Consider the following 17,528-nt stretch of genomic DNA (forward strand, 5'->3'; position numbering starts at 1 on the left):
ACATCCCCAATCTGGACGTTTTTTATCTCTTCTTCTGGTTTTGGACGGAATTCTTCTCGACCTCAAACTCCTCCAAGTTTGATGGTGTGGATTTCTTCTCCTTTGCCTCTGAGGTTTAGACTTTCGTTGTAACAGCAGCGGGCCGTCTTCGGGTTTTCTTTTATCGTAGCGATCCCTTCTGCAGTTGGAAACTTCATGCATAGGTGTAGAGTTGAGACTACTGCTCTGAGCTGGTTTGGAGTTTTCCGACCTATTAAGACATTGTAGGCTGAGTTCACATCGACCACGATGTAGTCTATGTTGAGGGTCCTAGACCGGTTCTATTTTCCAAAGGTTGTGTGTAGCGAGATGTAACCAAGTGGTTGGATTGGGGTGTCTCCAAGTCCAAATAAGCTGTCCGAATATGCTCTGAACTCTTTTTCTTCTAGGCCGAGTTTGTTGAAGGCTGTTTTGAATAAAATGTCAAAAGCTGAGCTTCCTTGGTCCACTAGTGTTCGGTGGAGATTAGCGTTGACCAATATGATAGTGATGACCATGGGATCGTCATGTCCCGAGATGACGCCAGCTGCGTCCTCTTTAGTAAAGGTGATAGTAGGGAGGTCGGGTGCCTCTTCTCCTCCCTCGACGTGGTATATTTCTTTGATGTGTCTTTTGCGAGATGATTTGGAGATTCCTCCTCCCGCGAATCCCCCATGTATCATGTGAACATGCCTTTCCGGGGTACGAGGTGGTCGTTCTGTTCGGCCAACCTCTTTGTCTCTTCTTCTCTTTTTGGGCTTATCTGTCTTACTAGCTAGGTACCGATCTAGTCTCCCTTCACTTACCAATTTCTCTATGACATTCTTCAAGTCGAAGCACTCGTTGGAGGGATGTCCATAGATTCGATGGTATTCGCAATATTCTATCCGATTTCATCCTCCCTTTTTGCTTTTAAGTGGACCAGGTGGTGGAATCTTCTCCGTGTGGCATACTTCTCTGTAAGCTTCCACAAGAGACACCCAGAGAGGGGTGTAATTGTGGTATTTCTTAATCTTCTCTCCATGTGGATCATCTTTTTTCCTGGAATCTTTGTCTTTATCTCTGGAGGAGTTGGAGAATCCGGATTTTGGGGTTTGTCCTAGTCGAGAGTTTTCCTCCATGTTGATGTATTTTTCTGCTCGTTCTTGTACTTCATTAAGAGATGTGGGATGTTTCTTTGATATGGATTGACTAAAAGGTCCCTCTCGTAGGCCATTAATGAGACCCATAATGGCTGCTTCGGTTAGCAGACTCTGAATGTCTAGACATGCTTTGTTGAATATTTCCATGTAGCTACGAAGGCTTTCCCAATCTCCTTGGTTGATCCCTAGTAGACTTGGGGCGTGTTTAGTTTTGTCCTTCTGGATGGAGAATCTGGCTAGAAACTTTTCGGCTAAGTCGTCAAAGCTTGAGATGGACTTGGGGTGCAGATTGTCAAAATATTTAATTGCTGCCTTTGTTAAGGTGGTCGGAAAAGCTTTGCACCGAGTTGCGTCTGAGGCATCGGTGAGATACATTCTGCTTCGAAAGTTGTTGAGATGATGGCTGGGATCTGATGTGCCATCATATAAAGTCATATCAGGAGGTTTGAAGTTTTTTGGGATTTTGGCCTTCATGATCTCTTTGGTGAATGGGTCTTGATCCTTTCGAGAATTATCCTCGTGACTGGATCGAGTAATTTTAGTTTTGAGATCAACTTCAAGCTTTTGGAGCTTTTCTTCTAATTTGCGGCGTCACCTAACTTCCCTTCGTAGGTCTTTCTCGGCTTCCCGCTGATATTCAACCTCTTTTTCAAGTTGTTTTAGGCAATCCTGAAGTGCTTCCATGGATCCCGTGCTTGGGGAGTCCTTGTCTTTGTTAGGTTGAGAAGTATTGTCTAGTGTAACCTCCACGTTCTTATGTGGTGTTCTGTTCTCCACATCAAAGTTGTGGTCGTTGTCCAGGTTGTCCGCCATGATGGTGGGATGACTTCCAGGTTCCCCGACATCGACGCCAATGTTCCGAGGGTTACCTGAAACTGTAGGTCGATCTCGGACGAGACCTTCTGTACTGATCAGAGAGGACGGGTCCGACTTGTGCGTGGTGGCCGAAGCTGTCGTGTTTGACTTGTTGGACTGGCAATGCTGCTGATTGATGGGTGTTTTTGTGGAAAAACGAATTTCCAACACACAAATCCAACCGGCAAGTGTACCGGGTCGCATCAAGTAATAATAACTCACAAAAGTGAGGTCGATCCCACAGGGATTGATGGATCAAGCAACTTTAGTGGGTGATTAGTTTAGTCAAGCTAACATTGATGAATTGTGTAAAGTTGATCAACAGAAAGTAAATTGCAGGAATGATAAAGTTGCAGAATGTAAATGGGCAAAAAACTTAAAGAACAAGAAAGTAAAATAGCTGAAACTTAAATTGCAAGAAAAGTAAATTGTATGAAAAGTAAAGGGGGGCTGGGTGCTGGAAATTAAAGAAAGCAATGGATCCAAGGCAAGAAAAGTAAATTCAGATTTGCAGCAAGCTCAAAGGTAAAGTGTAGAATGTAAATGTGCAGGAAATATAAATTGGAAGCAATGCAACAGAAAGTAAAAATTGCAGAGAAGAAAATTATAGCAGAGAAGTAAATCAGCAATAAACCTCAATTCAAATATGAAATCTAAAAAGTCAAGTGAGGATCTCAGGGAATCAATGAGACTAGAAAACAAGTCTAGATCTCAATTCCTTCCTTGATCCAACCAAGAACAATATTGAAGAAGAAAGAAACCAACCAAGAACAATTGCAAAAGGAAAGAAGATGAAAGCAGTAAAGAGAGTTTTGGTTCAAATCCTTAATTCACTGAAATTTTGCAGAAGAATAACAAGAGAAATCTTAGACCAAGAGGGAAACAGAATTCCTTCACTCTCAATCCAAATCTTAAAAATAGAAAAGATGAAAATTAAAAGAGAGAGCTCTCTACTACTACTCCTAATGCTCCCTAGTGGAGCTAGCCTCCTCTAATGAGATGGAATTGATGCCTTTATATAGGCTTTACAAAATAAAATGAAATTGAAATGAAAAACAAATTAAATGAAAATCCTAATTCTAGCTTGTTCTTGTGCCTTTGAGTGATGATGTGGTCTTTGCTTGCTTTGGATTTGAGGAGAAATGGGTTTGGTTGGCCTTGATTAAATTTGGAGAGGAATTGAATTTAAATGGAATTTTAGTTGAATTTTGGCCCATGTTGCTCCCAGGAGGCTGCTCTGCTCTTCTGGAGAGCAAAGCAGTGAAGCTTTGTGTGGGTATCCAATTTGTGTGCCAAGGCTTGGAGAGGCACCAGGGGATTGCCCTGCCCTTGTGGAGAGCGGCGCAGTGGTGTCTTGTGCGCGCCTTGCCTCTGCCCGTGATGTGATACGCGCACCCAAGCTCCCTTGTGTGTGCCAAGGATGCCCGTGTCATGCATGCCCATGTGCGTGCCAAGGAGTAGCGCTCTGCTCTCCTTGTGGGCAGCGTAATGGTGCTTCTAAGAGGAGTTCCCAAGTTCAAGCCTTGGTGAAAGCACTCCACTCAAATTTTCTTACATTTTCTTTGGGAGAGAGCACGATACTGCTCTCCAAGAGAGCAGTGTGCTCTCCAAGTGAGCGCTACTTCCTTGGTTTCCTTGTGTCTCCCTCTTCGAGCCTTGGTGGAAGCATTTTGGTTTATTTTCGCTTGTTTTTGGCCCTTAAAGATGCCTTTCACTCATGCCTCAATTGTACGCCAAATATGGATTGCTATATATCGTTGGAAAGCTCTAAATGTCAGCTTTTCAACGCAACTAAAAGCACATCAATCGGACGTCTGTAGCTCAAGTTATAGCTCTTTGAAGGAGGCATGGTCATGCTGTGAGCGCCCAGATTTTAACTTAGCGAAAATTTGCTTCCAACCTCACTTTGTTTCATCATGATATTGCCCTGCTCTTGGCAAGAGCGGAGCAATGTGCGTGCTGGTTGCTTCCTCCTTTAATTTGGTCATGGGCCACACTTTTAAAAGCGTGGCCTAAGGCTCCAAAGTGTGCTCCAACTTCAAAGTGTGTCCCAAAGCTCTTTTTTTCTCCTTTTTAGCTTATTTTGTGCTTCTTTGCTTCTTTTTCTTCTTATTTCCTACAATATTTATAAATTTAAAAGATCAAGGAAATATTCTAATTAAGCACAAAAGAATGCAATATTTAAGCACTAATCATCAATTTCTTGTATGAAAAAGCATTGAAAAATAGGTATATGATGACTTGTCATCACTGATCCTCTGTCATCGGAGGGTGGTGATACCTGCAAGGGACTCCGATACTTAAGTTAGCAAGGGTATTAAGCAGGTTTTATGTGGAATCAGAGTATGAGTTATACCTGGGTGCTCCAGTATATTTATAATGGTGTAGAATGACCTTCCTAGAGATAAGATAGTTATCTTATCTTATCTTATCTTTGAGTGGGGTTATCTTATCTTAAAGGAAACTGCCCTTTTCTCCCTAGCCTTGGGCTACCTTTGGGTTTGGATCGTGCTTCTCTGTTTGGGCCCTTTTTGGGCTTTCCTAGGGTTTTGGCAGAGCTCTCTGAAAAGAGGTCAGATGGTCCTGTCCTAAAGAGGTCGGTCGACTTGTCGTAAACATCCAGGGTCGAACAGCTCGACCTAGGGTATGAACAGTTTTCGAAAATTGGAGAGAGAAAAGTAGTTAAGTGATTTTGAAAAAGATAAGAAATAGTAAGTTTTGAAAAGATAAGAAGTTAGAAAGAGATTTTGAAATTAGAATTTGAAAAGTTGTGATTTGAAAAAGATATGATTTAAAAAGATATGATTGAAAAACAATTTAAAAAGATTTGATTTTTAAAATTGATGACTTAACTAACAAGAAATTAAAAGATATGATTCTAAAATTCAAATATTGAACCTTTCTTAACAAGAAAGTAACAAACTTGAAATTTTTTATTCACAACATTAATTATTAGCAAGGATTTTCGAAAATATTAAAAGAAAAATGAAAAAGATTTGATTTTGAAAAAAGATATGATTGATAAGAGAGGATATGAAAAAGATAAGATTTTTAAAAATTAGTTTTAAAACTTGAAAAATTGAAAAAGATTTGAATTGAAAACAAAATTACCTCTCTGTTGTTATCCTGGCATTAAACGCCCTGAATGGTATCCATTCTGGCGTTTAACGTCCACTTGGCTACCTCCTTGGTCGTTAAACGCCCAGCACCCTGGCTGGCTTTTAAACGCCAGAAATCCTTCTTTATTGGGCGTTTTGAACGCCCAGCTTTTTCTCTGTGATTCGTCTGTTGTATGTTCTGAATATTAAATTCTCTGTATTATTGACTTGAAAAGACACATTTTTAAATTTTTTGAATTTTTAATGATGAGAGAGAAAAACAATAGAATGAAATTAAACATGAAAAACTAAGATCAAAACATGGAATGCATGCAAGAACACTTTGAATGTCAAGATAAACATCAAGAACACTGTGAAGATCATGATGAACATCAAGGACATATTTTTGAAAATTTTTAAGAAAAGAAAGACATGCAAGACACCAAACTTAGAAATTTTCATACTAGAGACACTAACAATTTGAGAATGCACATGAGAAACAACAAAAGACACAAAACAAGAGAATTTAAAGATTAGACAAAGAAAATCATCAAGAACAACTTGGAGATCAATAAAGAACACAATGCATATATTTTCGAAAAATACAAGAAAAATAAAAACATGTAATTGACGCCAAACTTGAAATTTGACACTAGACTCAAACAAGAAACACAAATTATTTTTGATTTTATGTTTTATAAATTTTTTTGTATTTTTTTATTTTTTCAAAAATTATTTTGAAAAAAATAAGAAACTCAAAATTTTTAGTAAGAATTCCAGGAATCATGCAATGTTAGTCTAAACCTTCAGTCTAAAAAGGATTAGACATGGCTAGCCAAGCTTCAGTAGGACATTACATACAACAGCCAAATTGATGGGAATCAACTAGCTCATGTGATGATAAAAGCATCATCTGAAACTCTAGAATTCATTCTTAAAAATTCTGAGAATTCGTTCTTAAAAATTCTGAAGAACAAAATAAATAAAAAAAAAGAAAATTAGATAATCTGAGCAACAAGATGAACCGCCAGTTGTCCAAACTCGAACAATCCCCGGTAACGATGCCAAGAACTTGGTACATGAAATCGTGATCTCACACACTTTATTCACAACTCCGCGTAGCTGACCAACAAGTGCACTAGGTCATCCAAGTAATACCTTACGTGAGTAAGGGTCGATCCCACGGAGATTGTCGGCTTGAAGCAAGCTATGGTCATCCTGTAATTCTTAGTCAAACGGATTCAAATGGTTATGGAGTTTTGATAATTAAAAGATAAATAAACATAAAATAAAGATAGAGATACTTATGTAATTCATTGGTAGGAATTTCAGATAAGCGTATGGAGATGCTTTGCTCCTTTTGAATCCCTGCTTTCCTACTACCTTCATCCAGTCATGCGTACTCCTTTCCATGGCAAGCTGTATGTTAGGGAATCACTATTGTCAATGGCTACCGTCGGTCCTCTCAGTGAAAATGGTCCAGCTAAAGGTTACGTAGGGCTAATCATCTGTCGGTTCTCACTTATGTTGGAATAACATCCAATGATCCTTTTGCGCACTGTCACTGCGCCCAGCACTCGCGAGTTTGAAGCTTGTCACAATCATCCCATCCCAGATCCTACTCGGAATACCACAAACAAGGTTTAGACTTTTCGGATCTCAAGAATGCTGCCAATTGATTCTAGCTTATACCATGAAGACTCTGATCTCATGGAATGGAAGGCTCTGTTGTCAGGAGAGGCAACCATGCGTCGTGGACCCGGAGGCCAAGAGATATTAATTCAAGCTTATTTTCAGGTAGGACGGAAGTTGTTGTCAGTCACGCGTTCATAGGTGAGAATGATGATGAGTGTCACGGATCATCACATTCATCAGGTTGAAGTGCGAGTGAAAATCTTAGAACAAGAATAAGCTTGAATTGAATAGAAAACAGTAGTAATTGTATTAATATTCGAGGAACATCAGAGCTCCACACCTTAATCTATGGTGTGTAGAAACTCCACCATTGAAAATACATAAGTGGTCTGGAGGTCCAGGCATGGCCGAATGGCCAGCCTCCCCAAATATGAAAATATAAGATCCAGAATTGTCTCTATGATCCGAAGATGAAAATACAATAGTAAGAAGGTCCTATTTATAATGAAAGTAGCTACTAGGGTTTACAAAAATAGGTAAATGATGCAGAAATCCACTACCGGGCCCACTTGGTGTGTGCCTATACTGAGCATTGAGCTTTACACATGTAGAGGCTTCCTTGGAGTTAAACGCCAGCTTTGGTGCCAGTTTGGGTGTTTAACTCCAACTTTTATGCCAGTTTTGGCGTTTTGACGCCAGAAAAGGGTAGAGAGCTAGCGTTTTGACGCCATTTTATGTCGTCAAAACTCGCGCAAAGTATAGACTATTATATATTTCTGGAAAGCCCTGGATGTCTACTTTCTAATGCAGTTAAGATCGCACCATTTGGAGTTCTGTAGCTCCAGAAAATCCACTTCGAGTGCAGGGAGGTCAGAATCCAACAGTATCTGCAGTCCTTTGTCAGCCTCAAAATTAGATTTTTGCTCAGGTCCCTCAATTTTAGCCAAAAAATACCTGAAATCACATAAAAACACACAAACTCATAGTAAAGTCTAAAAATGTGAATTTTGCATAAAAACTAATAAAAACATCCCAAAAAGTAGCTAGATCCTACTAAAAACTACCTAAAAACAATGCCAAAAAGCGTATAAATTATTCGCTCATCAATCACAATCTGAAAATTTTCACCCAGTTATGTGTCTGTGGCATTTATGTATCCGGTGGTAATACTGGAAAACAAAGTGCTTAGGGTCACGGCCAAGACTCATAAAGTAGCTGTGTTCAAGAATCAACATACTGAACTTGGAGAATCAATAACACTCTCTTAATTCTGAATTCCTAGAGATGCCAATCATTCTGAACTTCAAAGGATAAAGTGGGATGCCAAAATTGTTCAGAAGCAAAAAGCTACTAGTCTCGCTCATCTAATTGGAGCTAAGCTTCATTGATATTTTGGAATTCATTGTATATTCTCCTCTTTTTATTCTATTTTGTTTTCAGTTGCTTGGGGACAAGCAACAATTTAAGTTTGGTGTTGGGATGAGCGGATAATTTATACGCTTTTTGGCATTATTTTTAGGTAGTTTTTAGTACGAGTTAGTTAGTTTTTAGTATATAATTATTAGTTTTTTGTGCAAAAATCACATTTCTGGACTTTACTATGAGTTTGTGTGTTTTTCTATGATTTCAGGTATTTTCTGACTGAAATTGAGGGACCTGAGCAAAAATCTGATTCAGAGGCTAAAAAAGGACGGCAGATGCTGTTGGATTCTAACCTCCCTGCACTCGAAAAGAATTTTCTGGAGCTATAGAAACCCAATTGGCAGGCTCTTAATTGCGTTGGAAAGTAGACATCTTGGGCTTTCTGGCAATATATAATAGTCCATACTTTACCTATGTTTTGATAACGTAAATTGGCGTTTTAACGCCAACTTTCTACCATTTTCTGGCGTTAAACGCCAGAACTGGCATAAAAGCTGGAGTTAAACGCCCAAACTGGCACCAGAGCTGGTGTTTAACTCCAAGAAAAGTCTATGCATGTGAAAGCTTCAATGCTCAGCCCAAGCACATGCCAAGTGGGCCCCGGAAATGGATATCTGCATCATTTACTTATCTCTGTAAGCCCTAGGTTACTAGTCATTATAAATAGGACCTTTTACTATTGTATTTTCATTGAGAGATCTTTAGATCATTTTTGAGACTATCTTTGTATCACTGTTGATCTGTTGATCACGCTTAGGGGGCTGGCCATTCGGCCATGCCTGGAGCTTCATCATTTATGTATTTTCAACGGTGGAGTTTCTACACCTCATAGATTAAGGTGTGGAGTTCTGCTGTTCCTCATGAATTAATGCAATTACTACTATTTTCTATTCAATTCAAGCTTATGAACGCGTGCCTGATAACCACTTCCGTTCTACCTGAAAACAAGCTTGAATTATATCTCTTGGCCTCCTGGTCCACGATGCATGGTTCCCTCTCCTGACAACAGAGCCTTCCATTCTGTGAGATCAGAGTCTTCGTGGTATAAGCTAGAATCAATTGCCAGCATTCTTGAGATCTGGAAAGTCTAAACCTTGTCTGTGGTATTCCGAGTAGGATTTGGGATGGGATGACTGTGATGAGCTTCAAACTCGCGAGTGCTGGGCACAGTGACAGTGCGCAAAAGGATCATTGGATCTTATTCCAACACAAGTGAGAACTGACAGATGATTAGCCATACGTAACCTGTAGCCAGACCATTTTCATTGAGAGGACGGATGGTAGCCATTGACAACAGTGATCTCCCAACATATAGCTTGCCATAGAAGGGAGTATGAATGATTGGATGAAGTCAATAGGAAAGCAGAAGTTCAGGAGCAACAAAGCATCTCCATATGCTTATCTGAAATTCCCACAAATGAATTGCATAAGCATCCCTATCTTATTTTATGTTTTATTTCTTTTTTAGTTATAAAAACCTCATAACCATTTGAATCTGCCTGACTGAGATTTACAAGATGACCATATCTTGCTTCAAGCCGACAATCTCCGTGGGATCGATCCTTACTCACGTAAGGTATTACTTGGATGACCCAGTGCACTTGCTGGTCAGCTGCGCGAAGTTGTGAGAGAAGTGTGAACTCATGATTTCGTGTACCACCTATATGTTTTACGCTTAAAAAAAGGTTCATATTACATGCCGTGCCGTACGACTTTTCTTTTAAAATCCCGCACGTGGGCTGGGGATAGATATGGAGGCGTTACATAGCACTCCTACTGAGACTTTAAGTTCTCATCCCTTCTTTTTTCCCACACTATCTCCAGAGGAACATGGAACAGCGGATAGAGACGACACAGCACCCCTCGAGGGTAACTTCTGAATACGACCCTTCAAAGCACACGTGGGTAGTTACGACCACTACTACCGTGCTCCAAACAATCTATTTAGGTCGTGATTTCGTAGAAAGAGACCCCCAGCTGCCCCTCATAACCTTTCTGGATACGAACACTTCAGCACCCAGGAAACGGTCACCCAAGGTGGTATACCTCGAATTAGATTCCGAGACAGAGGAAGAAAAATCCGACAGTCCTAGCCAGGAGGAGGATACAATGGAGGAGGATCCCGAGGAGGAGTTGACCTCTTGCAAAAGTCCAAAGGAGGAGTACGTGCCCTATTCCCCCACTTTGGCACCTCGTCGGACCTTGATTCACCCCACACAACGAATTAGATCTTCACTGTGCGAAAAATGTTGGAGGAAGATTGCTAGTACCTCGATTTGTGACAAACTGAAGGGTCCGGGCCAAGCATAGGGCACAACACAAGGATGGGAGTTTCTTCGATGAAATTAGTTTGGATGCATTAGTTTCTTTTTCAACATAATTACCTTTAGGCACTATCTTCTTTAGAACCGTACTCATGGGAATTTTGTTATGTTTGCTTGAACCTCTTTGAGTATATTCAAATTTCGTCATTTCGGTTCTATTCGATTTCTACTCAAAATTTTTCGCGTATTTTTCTTCCCTTCTTGGATAACGATTGAGTTCACTAGTTTCCTATCAAGTGTGACACCCTATTTAAAGGCCTTTGAGGGTGGAAATTAACCTAGGGTGTTACATTAATGGTATCAGAGCGAAGTCGATCCTAGGGGTCCTATCTTAGGAGGTACGACTACTAAAACTTTTCCCTATGGTTATCCTTGAACAGGAAACCTATGGCAAGCTGTGGATGCCCACGTGGCTCGAGCTTGAGCTCCTCAAACCTAGCAAATCACATGAATGAGATGGCTAAGGCAATGAAAGAGCAGGACCAAGCCACCACTATGATGGCCGAACAACTGTCCACTGGGGACAGGGATCCCAATATCCCCAGGCTGGAGGTGGGACAGAGCCGTACAACTTTTGTTGACTTCAAGAAGATTGGTCTGCCTAAGTTCTGTGAAGCCCTCGACCCTGATATAGTAGAACAATGACTGACAGAAATGGAAAAGGTATTCACAATTTTTCCATGCACTGAGGAGTAGCAAGTGAGCTACGCTACCTTCATGCTCAAAGCTGATGCTGAGTTCTGGTGGGATGGAGCAAGACGGCTGTTAGAGGGTGCTGGAACAGATATCAGATGAGTATTGCAGATGGAGTTTCTTCAGCTGAGGTAAGGTCGGATGAGTATTGCAGAGTACACAGAGAAGTTTGAGAGACTCTACAAATTTTCTGCCATGTATAAGGCTAATCTAGACCAAAAGTGGAAGTGTATGAAGTATCAAGGAGGGCTCAGGGCAGAAGTTCTAACCACAATAGCCCTACTAGAAATTCGGGAGTTCTCCTCCCTCGTTAGCAAGTGCCAGGTGATCAAAAAATGCACCAAAAAATTAGCATCGAAAAGAAGCGAGACTTTCAAGAAAAAGCAACTGAATCAAGAATCATCTCAACAGTCGCGCAGAAGAAGGTCTTTCTAGGAAAACCTACAGGAAGGCAACCTCAACAAGGCACGGATCGCCAGGAACCTCCCACTGATGCCTCACCAAACACCACCGAACTCAAAGAGTGTGCTTCATGTGGAAAGCAACATAGGGGTAGGTTCCTTGTCAGGCAAAAAGTCTGCTTTCGGTATTTTCAGCCGGGGCATATCGCCAGGGAATGCCCAGCAGTTCCCCCACCCCCTGCCAATCCACCACAGCACCAGGGGCGAGTCTTTGCCCTCAGCAATGATGAAGCCCACGAGTCAGGTGATCGAATCGAGGGTAAGCGCACAATTAATGGAGTTCCTTTAACTATTCTAGATGATACTGGTGCTTCTCTTTCGTTCATATCTCTCTCCGCCACTAGTAAGATTAGCTTACCCAACACTATGCATCTTATTAATGACCTTTATTGACTAATTTAGGATGTAGAATTTGGAGACAAATTCTTTTTTTATGGGGGTGGTAATGTAACAACCTTCCTTCACCCTTTCTAGAAACAAAATTAAATTCGAATTTTGAAAATTAGTTAGGAGATGAGTTTAGAATGTTAAATTTTGGATAGGAATCTAATAACTGCCCTTCTTTTGAATTTAAAATGATCCCAACCACACTACCACCAAAAGTATATAAATAGAGGTACACCAATAGGTGGAAGATCAGTCCTCTCAAACACCAATCCTTCTCCTTCTCCCTCTATGAAAATATTCCATGTGCAAACACAAGAGGCAAGCCCATAGGCAATAAAGAGGCATTAGTAAAAGGGTAGGGAATTATGTTTTTTTAATGTTTGGCATGTGTTATGTTCCATTTTTATTTTCTTCCATTCACAAATGTTATTATGGCATTAATTATCTTTCACTCATCCTTTATCCAGTTGATCATGTTTGTCCATCATGTCATTCATGTCTTCTTGAATCATTAGTACATGTCTCCTTATGATGTTCATTCAATTATTTACTATACCCCATTTTTTGTGCTCTTTCATATGATTATATTATTAATATTCTCTTAGGGTCGAGAGTACATGCCTTCTTATAATGATTATTCAACTATTTAATATATGCCATTTTATTATGCGCTCTCCTATATTATTATACTATTAATATTCCCTTAGGGCCGAGAGTACATGCCTTCTTATAATGTCTTGTTCAACATACCCTATTCTATTATGTGCATCTATATGATCTCTTATATCATTACATTACTATTACTCCTTTAAGGTTAATAGTACATGCTTTCTTATAATATTTTATTCAAATATTTAATATACCCTATTCTAATATGTGCATCTATGTGATCTCTTATATCATTATGTTATTGTTACTCCTTTAAGGTCAAGAGTACATGCTTTCTTATAATATTTTATTCAAATATTTAATATACCCTATTCTTATTATGTACACTTATATGATCGTTTGCACCATTATATTATTCCTTTAGGATCGAGAATACGTACCTTCTTTAATATTTTATTCAATTATTTAAAATTCCCTATTTTTTGTACTTTGATATGACCTCTTTTAATCCATGCTATTATATTACCATGATCTTTTAATTAGAAAATTCATACATATGCTAAAGTCTCATTATTTTCATATATCCCTTTTATCATCATAATTGTCCCTTTTCTTGCATGATCTCTTCTTATATGATTTTCCTCTCGTGTATGTTTAAACAACCCTAATTGTAAATTAAACTGAGGGAATGATCCTTCGGTAAGGGAAGGTGACCCCTAAAGACAAGATATCGAGATGATCCCTCGGTAAGGGAGGGTGATCGATCGAGATAAACCTTCGGTAAGGGAAGGTGATAGCCAAAACGTTTGAGATAATAACCTTCGGTAAGAGAAGGGGACTCTCATTTTTATACCAGTTTGAGATCAATACCTTCCATAAAAGCTACAAGTAAGAAAAGAGAAAGTATAAAAGAAAGTTTGATTTTTATTTATCTTTTTTAGAATTTATGTTGATGTTTCATAAGTTATAATACTTTCTATTTTTGCCGATGTTCTTTCCTATTGCCTATATGTTTTACGCTTTACAAGAGGTTCATATTACATGCCGTGCCGTACAACTTTTATTTTAAAATTCCGCACGTGGGCTGGGGATAGATATGGAGGTGTTACATAGCACTCCTACTAAGACTTTAAGTTCTCATCCCTTCTTTTTTCCCATACTATCTCTAGAGGAACATGGCACAGCGGATAGAGACGACACAACGCCCCTCGAGGGTAACTTCTGAATACGATCCTTCAAAGCACGCGTGGGTAGTTACGACCACTACTACCGTGCTCCAAACTATCTACTTAGGTTGTGATTTCGTAGACAGAGAACCCCAGCTGACCGTCATAATCTTCCTAGATATGAACGCTTCAACACCCAGAAAACGGTCACCCAAGGTGGTATACCTCGAATCATATTCTGAGACAGAGGAAGAAAAATCTGATAGTCCTAGCCAGGAGAAGGACACAATGGAGAAGGATCCCGAGGAGGAGTTGACTAATGAGCGGATAATTTATACGCTTTTTGGCATTGTTTTTAGATAGTTTTTAGTAGGATCTAGCTACTTTTAGGGATGTTTTCATTAGTTTTTAAGCTAAATTCACATTTCTGGACTTTACTATGAGTTTGTGTGTTTTTCTGTGATTTCAGGTATTTTCTGGCTGAAATTGAGGGACCTGAGCAAAACTCTGATAAAAGGCTAACAAAGGACTGCTGATGCTGTTAGATTCTGACCTCCCTGCACTCGAAATGGATTTTCTGGAGCTACAGAACTTCAAACGGTGCGCTCTCAACGGCGTTAGAAATTAGACATCCAGAGCTTTCCAGAAATATATAATAGTTCATACTTTATTTGAGATTATATGACGCAAACTGGCGCTCAACGCCAGTTCTATGCTGTATTCTGGAGTCAAACGCCAGAAACACGTCACGAACGAGAGTTGAACGCCAAAAACACATTACAACTTGGAATTCAACCCCAAAAGAAGCCTCTGCATGTGTAAAGTTCAAGCTCAGCCCAAGCACACACCAAGTGGGCCCCGGAAGTGGATTTTTGCATCAATTACTTACTTCAATAAACCCTAGTAGCTAGTCTAGTATAAATAGGACATTTTACTATTGTATTAGACATCCTGGATTGTATTTTTGATCCTGTGATCATGTTTTGGGGCCTGGCCATTCGGCCATGCCTGAACCTTTATCACTTATGTATTTTCAACGGTGGAGTTTCTACACACCATAGATTAAGGGTGTGGAACTTTGCTGTACCTCGAGTTTTAATGCAATTACTACAATTTTTTATTCAATTCAATCTTATTCCTATTCTAGGATACTACTCGTACTTCAACCTGATGGATGTGATGATCCATGACACTCATCATCATTCATCCCTATGAACGCGTGCCTGACAACCACTTCCGTTCTACAAGCGAAAGCTAGAGTGTGTCTCTCTTGGATTCCTGATGCACGATGCATGGTTGCCCTCGCCTGACAACCGAGCCTTCCATTCCATGAGATCAGAGTCTTCGTGGTATAAGCTAGAATTGATGGCGGCATTCATGAGAATCTGGAAAGTCTAAACCTTGTCTGTGGTATTCCGAGTAGGATTCAGGGATTGAATGACTGTGACGAGCTTCAAACTCGCGATTGTTGGGCGTGATGACAAATGCAAAAGAATTAATAGATTCTATTCCGACATGATCGAGAACCGACAGATGATTAGCCGTGCTGTGACAAGAGAATTTGGACCTTTTTCACTGAGAAGATGGGATGTAGCCATTGACAACGGTGATGCCCTACAAACAGCTTGCCAATGAAAGGAGTAAGAAGATTGAAAGAAGGCAGTAGGAAAGCAGAGATCCAACAGGGACAAAGCATCTCCATAAACTTATCTGAAATTCTCACCAATGATTTACATAAGTATTTCTATCCTTATTTTCTGTTTCTTTATTATTATTATTCGAAAACTCCATTACCATTTATTATCCACCTAACTGAGATTTACAAGATGACCATAGCTTGCTTCATACCAACAATCTCCGTAGGATCGACCCTTACTCATGTAAGGTTTATTACTTGGACGACCCAGTGCACTTGCTGGTTAGTTGCACGAAGTTGTGAAGTTATGTTTGGACCATGGTATCATGCACCAATTTTTGGCGCCATTACTAGGGGAGAGGACGAACAACAATTTCACATCTAAATCACAATTTCGCCTACCAAGTTTTTGGTGCCGTTGCCGGGGATTGTTCGAGTTTGGACAACTGACGGTTCATCTTGTTGCTCAGATTAGGTAATTTTCTTCTTGTTTTATTTTCAAAAAAAATTTTCTCCCTCTGTTTTCGAAAAAATCCTTCAGAGTTTTTAAGAATGAGTTCTAGAGTTTCATATAACATGTTTTAGCTTGGCTGGCTATTAAGCCATGTCTAATTCCTGGAATTTTGATTGAGGACTTTGAATTCATTACTTCCTTTTTTCTATATGTTTTTCGAAAAAAATAAAATAAAATCCAAAAAAATTATTAAATCAAAAAAATATCAAAAATATTTTGTGTTTCTTGATTGAGTTGTGTGTCATGTCTTAAGTTTGGTGTCAATTGCATGTTCTTTTTCTTGCATTTTTCAAAAATTCATGCATGGTGTTCTTCATGATCATCAAGTTGTTCTTGATAAGTCTTCTTGTTTAATCTTGATGTTTTCTTGTTTTGTGTCTTTTGTTCTTGATATTCATCATGATCTTCAAAGTGTTCTTGGTGTTCATCTTGACATTCATAGTGTTCTTGCATGCATCATGTATTTTGATAAAAAATTTTCATGTTTTGGGTCATTTTTATGTTTTTCTCTCTCACCATTAAAAATTCAAAAATAAAAAATATCTTTTCCTTATTTTTCTCTCAAAATTTTGAAAATTTAAGTTGATCAAGTCAAAAAATTTTAAAATTAGTTGTTTCTTGTAAGTCAAGTCAAATTTTTAATTTTAAAAAAAATCTTATCTTTTCAAAACTTCTTCAAAAATCAAATCTTTTTCATTTTTTCTTATTAATTTTCGAAAATTTTTTTTAAAAAATATTTTTCAAAAATATTTTTCTTAATTTTATCTTTATTTTTGAAAATTACACTAACAATTAATGTGATTGATTAAAAAATTTGAAGTTTGTTACTTTCTTCTTAAGAAAGGTTCAATCTTTAAATTCTAGAATCATATCTTTTAGTTTCTTGTTAGTCAAGTAATTAATTTTAATTTTAAAATCAAATCTTTTTCAAAATATCTTTTTAATCATATTTTTTCAAATAATATCTTATCAAAAAATTTGATTTCAAAAATATATTTTCTAACTTCTTATCTTCTTATCTTTTCAAAATTAATTTTCAAATCTTTTTCAACTAACTAATTGACTTTTTGTTTGTTTCTTATCTTTTTCAAAACCACCTAACTACTTTCCTCTCTCTAATTTTCGAAAATTAACTCCCTCTTTTTCAAAATTCTTTTAATTAATTAATTGTTTTAAATTTTAATTTTAATTTTATTTCCCCTTTTATTTTCGAAAATCATTATCTCCTTTTTCAAAATTTATTTTCAAAAACTTCTCTCTCTCATCTTATTTTATTTATTTATTTATTTACTAACACTTCTCTTCATCTCAAGAATCTGAACCTATCCTCACCTTTGTGTTTGGATTCTTAACTTTTCTCCTTCTTCTATTCTTTTATTCTTCTACTAACAATAAGGAACCTCTTTACTGTGATATAGAGGATTCCTCTCCTTTTTCTATTCTGTTCTTTCTCATATGAGCAGGAACAAGGAAAAGGCATTCTTGTTGAAGCTGATCCTGAACCTGAAAGGACTCTGAAGAGGAAATTAAGAGAAGCTAAATTACAACAATCCAGAGACAACCTTACT

Source organism: Arachis duranensis, chromosome 9, assembly GCF_000817695.3.
Source record: "Arachis duranensis cultivar V14167 chromosome 9, aradu.V14167.gnm2.J7QH, whole genome shotgun sequence".
Taxonomy (NCBI): Eukaryota; Viridiplantae; Streptophyta; class Magnoliopsida; order Fabales; family Fabaceae; genus Arachis; species Arachis duranensis.